This window comes from Myotis brandtii, unplaced genomic scaffold, assembly GCF_000412655.1.
Source record: "Myotis brandtii unplaced genomic scaffold, ASM41265v1 scaffold469, whole genome shotgun sequence".
In the NCBI taxonomy this organism is placed as follows: Eukaryota; Metazoa; Chordata; class Mammalia; order Chiroptera; family Vespertilionidae; genus Myotis; species Myotis brandtii.
Genome location: NW_005367911.1, coordinates 1,604,801 through 1,610,719, shown reverse-complemented (window position 1 = coordinate 1,610,719; position 5,919 = coordinate 1,604,801).

The following is a 5,919-nucleotide window of genomic DNA, read 5'->3' as shown; positions in this document are numbered from 1 at the left end:
GCCGCCGGACAGTGCAACTAAGAGGGCGGGGTCCAAACTTCAGGCCTCTATTGGCCACGAGCCCAACCTGCCGCGCATCTTTGACCAATTGGAGGCGGCGGTGGGCGGACCTGCCTTACTGGAGGTCCGCCCCCAACTCCGTGACGTGGCTCGCCATTGGGCGAAGGCGCCAGATGCCGAGCTTGCAGGCCACGTGGTAGTGTTTTCATCGCCAGAGCCGCTGACCCGCCGGGAGAAAGAAAGAACAAATGCAGCTGGGGCCCGACCTGCTGGCTCCAGGCCGGCATCTGCGTCGCGGCTGCCGCGAAGGGGACAGGCGGACGCTCTCGTTCCTACCCCACCCAGTCGCCGGCATGTGTAACTCTTGGTCTATTAAATTTACAGAGATTAGTAGAGAGCGTGAGACGCCAAAGCCCCACCCTTTTGTCGAGTCTCCAAGCTGCTTTGAAAAAAAAGTTTCTAAAATGAGGATGCTAAGGCCAGACAGATAAGTTATCTTACCATTGCACTGCCGTTGAGAATTACTACATGCCACGCACTGTATTAATGTGTATTATCTCGTTGAATTCTTATAAAACGTTGTGAGGAAAGTATAATTATGTCCATTTTAAAGAAGCGGCAGCTGAAGCCCGGGACTGCTAAACAATCTGTCCGAAGTAATACAATAAATGGTATGGGGTGTTTTTAAATTTAAGGTGTGTAGTATGCTGATTTGACACATTTATATATTGTAACATGATTGCCATGTAGAATGTGGGTTTGTCTGATTTCAAGATCCAAGCACCAAACAGCTCTACTAGACAGTATTTGACAAAACCTATTTGATTTTTGTAGCTGAAAAAAAAATCAAAGAAAATATGTATAGGATGATGTATTTTATGAAAGGTATGAAGTCGTGAATGCACAATTCAAAACTCATGTAATTCGAGATGACAAAGGGTCTCTGTTCCCAAGGTAAAAACAAGCTGCCATGTAGAAATACCAGCACAGTTTATGAATCATTACCTCTATCAGCTCTGCTAGCTTTAGATTTATTTAATTCCTGATATTTTAATTCGTGCTTTTCAAATTTTGAGATGAAATAGTATTTCAATTATTGTTATGTCACAGCATTTCAAACTGGTATGACTCAAATGTATCTGTTTTGAAAGTTGGACATAAAATGGATGAGAAAAGAGGACTATTTCACTTAAGCTTTTCCGGTTGAATTTCCGGTTTGGGTTTTCTGAAATGCAAATATAGCAGTTTCTTCTCTCAATTGATGTAAAAAATAGTTTGTCTCATAGGTTCACAGTGTGTGTGATTACTCTTTGGTTGATTGTGTGGTGTTTGTATAAGCATCCTAAGTGGAAAGAGCTGCAGTTTGGCTGCCTTAATTGCATCATTTTTATAACCTCTCAGATCAAAGGTGTGTTCCCTCTCCCTCCCAGCTCAGGCAAAAGCTTCAGTCCTTTCTATTCTATTTAGAAAATCAAGTGTCTGGCATGCTAGGTGCTAGGTGCTAGGTTGCTGGGAGAATTGCATGAGGTGCCCAATAGGTTTTAAAAGTGGAAGTTGTTATTATGAAGAGTTTGGACTTTATGGAGTAGAATTGGGAGCTGGTGTTAGTGTTTGAGCAGGACTGTTTCATGATAAAAGCAGTGTTTTAGTCCGATAAACTCAGCCAGGGTGTGCAAAACAGATTAGAAGGGGTAGGGGAAGCCTAAACTAATGTGATATTCTAGGAGTGAAGGTATGTGAGATACTACTAGGCTATCGGATGGCAGTGAGGTCAGATAGGTGAGGACAGTGATGGCGAACCTATGACACGCGTGTCAGAGGTGACACACTAACTCATTTTTTCGGTTGATTTTTCTTTGTTAAATGGCATTTAAATATATAAAATAAATATCAAAAATATAAATCTTTGTTTTACTATGGTTGCAAATATCAAAAAATTTCTATATGGGACACGGCACCAGAGTTAAGTTAGGGTTTTTCAAAATGCTGACACGCCGAGCTCAAAAGGTTCGCCATCACTGGATTAGGACAAACTCGAGATATTTTTTTAATTGAAATATAGTTGACATGTAACTGTATAAATTTAAGGTGTATAACATGTTGATTTGACACATTTATATACTGTAATATGATTGCCATGTAACGATAATAAGCACCTCTACACCAAGAGATATTTTGAGGTAGTGCTGTCCAATAGAAAGACAATGTGAGCCACTGATGTGAACCTCATATGTAATTTTAAGTTTTGTAGAAGCCACATAAAAAGGGCAAAAAGAAATGGGCAAGTACATTTTAATATTTTTAATTTAACCCAAGATGTCAAAAATACCACCTTAATAGGTAATCAATGTAAAATGATTAATCAGCTAGTTTAGATGATGATGATGAGGAGGAGGATGATGATGATTGCATAAGTATTTAAAACCCAGTGTGTCTTCTTCACTTACAGCATATCTCAGTTCACGCTAGCTAGACTCTAAGCTAGTATGGGAGTGGAACGCCACAGGGCCTGGTGACAGATGGGGAAGGGGCGTGGCAGGCAAGAGGGGGAAGAGTTAAAGCTGACGCTGTGGTTGGAAAGGGGCAGCCTGTTGTGCTGCTTTCAGATATTTGGGCAGGTATTTAGGAAGAGGCATTTCATTTCAGATGTGTTGAGGTAGCAGAACTGAATGTTCATTGGAATTGAAGTTCGGGCCTGGAGAGGTAGTTATGGAAGAAAACGGGTCATCTTAGTCCCACCCTTCCTGTGAATGATCCCCCTTGTACGTTTCCTACTGGGATCATGATCCACCATCCACCCAAGTGGAAATAACATCTCAGGAATGCCTCATCTGGTTTTGTTTTGTTTTTAATATTTTTATTGATTTTTTTTTATAGAGAGAGAGAGGAAGGGAGAGGGAGATAGAAATATCAATGATGAGAGAGAATCATTGATTGGCTGCCTCCTGCACCCCCCCAACTGGGGATTGAGCTCACAGCCATATGCCCTGAACTGGCATCTAACCCAGGACCCTTCAGTCTGTAGGCTGATGCTCTATCCACTGAGCCACACCAGCTAGGGCCTCATCTGGTTTTATTTTTTTCCCAAGACAATTCAGAAATCTATATTTTTACATAAATGTATATTTATATTAATCTATATTTATATTAATCTATATTTATACAAATCTATGTTTATTTTTTATAAAACTATTGTTTTATGTAAAAATTTAAAATGTTGACACTGATTCTTATTTTAAAAAGCCACCATGTGGACCAAACTAAATACATCAGCCGGCTGGATGTGGTTTGTGGAGGGCCAGTGTGTGACCTCCGTTAAAGGCGTAAGCAGCCTCTTTGAGGGGCTCCACCCTCAAACAAAAATTCCCAGATGTCCACTCATATAAAAAGCCAAGGGAAAGGCTACAACTAAATTCAGAGGTGCTGAATTCATTTAATGTCAGGCTCAGTTTTTGGTCTTTAAATCCTAGGCCTAATTCTAGGTCCCGTGGGAGTGGAAACTCCTAATTTGAATGTTGGATTTACAGCATCCTAATTCTTCCACATTGCTGGAACAGAAATTTCACTGCTAAATAGCAGGAGCAAAAGATATTGGGGGGGAGGACGTGAACACAACACTTTACAGGAAAAGTCTGCAATGGGAATATGTCTTTTTCTCCTTTTTCCAAATGAGAATTTGGAATTTCTATTTTTTCCCCAGACAAATTGTCCATTATTCCTAGAGAAACAGCAAGTCAGCAAAATCTTGGGGGAATAAAGCTGGGCTCTGGGACTCAAACCTCCTGGAGAATACAAAATAACCAGGGGCCCCCAATTCAGCTCAGGGGGAGGCGTCCTATTTGCAGAACCAAAATGCTGATTGGGGCATGTGCGGGGCATTACCAGGGGAAGTTGGGAAGGAGACATCCTGTCTGACGCAACCCTCATGTCACCCAGTATGGTTGCCCATCACACCCAACTGCCTATAATTAGAGTAACTACTAGGTGAGCAAATAGCACTCCGGTCCTCATCTTCTTTTTATAAAATCTATTTTTATAGAATCAGGTCACAGGAAATAATCTCCTTGTGCTTTTCTGATGTGTCTCAACACTCAGAACTTGTGCTGAGAAAGAGCCGAACCCTAATGGACACGTGTGTGGTAGGCCTTTGGGAGAAGAGTGTGGGGAGGAAGGGCCGGGGGACAGTACAGAATAGGTAAGCCTTGAGGCCAGGGGCCAGGGGGTGTGTCACAACGTGGAGGAAGCTCACGGAGTCAGTCTGCAGTAGGAGGGGAGAGGGTGACTGTGGGGTGACTGCTGGGAGAGCAGGTGACCCTATCAGATTGGCAAACAGGAAGTCCAGGGCCAGCGGTATGGCTGAGCAGCAGGCACATTGGAACTCTTTGTTCCTAATCACAGGCACAGTCTGTGTGGGAGAACATGTGCAGGGAAGGAACAGTCCTATTACGTGCAAAGGTTCCCAACGTAGGACCATTCTTCCTGGTTTTATTGATTTAAAAGGGGGTGGGGGGGGTGGCGGACAGAGAGCAAAACCAACAACCATTCTCATAGTCCTTGAGTTATGTATTTCTTCTCACGAGTCAGAAATGATGACATTTCACTGGAGAAATGAACTCATGTCTTTGCCTTCATTTTCCCCCCACATCTGTCTTATTTTTGTTTCCAGAATAATCTTCCTAACCCTCCCAAGGTAGATCATAAGATCTCCATAAATACTTGCTGATCGGCTGATGTTCATGATGACGGTAGCTTTCGCTGTGTGTGCATTTGCGGACACGCCTTGAGCTAAGGCAGTGGTTCTCAACCTTCTGGCCCTTTAAATACAGTTCCTCATGTTGTGACCCAACCATAAAATTATTTTCGTTGCTACTTCATAACTGTAATGTTGCTACTGTTATGAATCGTCATGTAAATATCCGATATGCAAGATGGTCTTAGGCGACCCCTGTGAAAGGGTCGTTCGACTGCCAAGGGGGTCGCGACCCACAGGTTGAGAACCGCTGAGCTAAGGCCTACTTAGTATGCAAGACAACGTAGAGAGGTTTGTTCAGCGATGGAGTTTTGGTTCTCTGGGCCATCTCAAGACCGGCCGAGATTGGAGGAAAGGATTCAGCGGGTCAGCCAGTCACCCTGACTTAACTTTCAGAGTATAACTGGTCTGAACATGGAAAAGGGAGTTTTACAGAAAGCGTGGCTTGAAGCCTCGTGCATCTTCTTATTTCATGCTCACTACATCTGTCCGCTTCCGCGGGTTTTATCCCCACCACGCAGCCGCATAGACGAGTTGGAGAGATGTTGGGTAAGTTGCCAAAGGGCGAGGGCAGTATGTGATGGAGATGTAGCTCCTACTCAGTCCCCAAGTACAAGGTCACCATTCCACGCTGCCTCTCAGCCTGTTGTGGCTCAAGGCTAGAAATAGAATTGGCATCTTAACCTGTACTTCAAACTGTACAGGGACAGAGAGGCCAGGGGTGGGGAGCATTGTGCCAAGAGGGCTGGCCACGGGCCAAGTGCAAGGGCAGGTTATGGAGCCCTGCAGCTTTACACGGGGATGGGGGGAGGGGTGTGTGTGTGAGAGGTGGGGGCGGGATTGAAGCTTTGCTTATGTTTGCCAGGGTATTATTAGAAGTATTTAAAAACATCTTTTGTTCCCAAGCAAAGGGTTAACCTGAGCTCATGGCAGGTCCAGCTAGTTGATAAGTGGTTCTGTACGGCTCTGGGTTTCTTCTTAGTCTAGAGTCTAGGAAGTGGTTCTCAACCTGTGGGTCTCCACCCCTTTGGGGGTCGAACGACCCTTTCACAGAGGTCGCCTGAGACCATCGGAAAACACATATATAATTACATATTGTTTTTGTGATTAACTATGCTTTACCCTTTCACAGGGGTCGCCTAAGACCATCGGAAAACACATATATAATT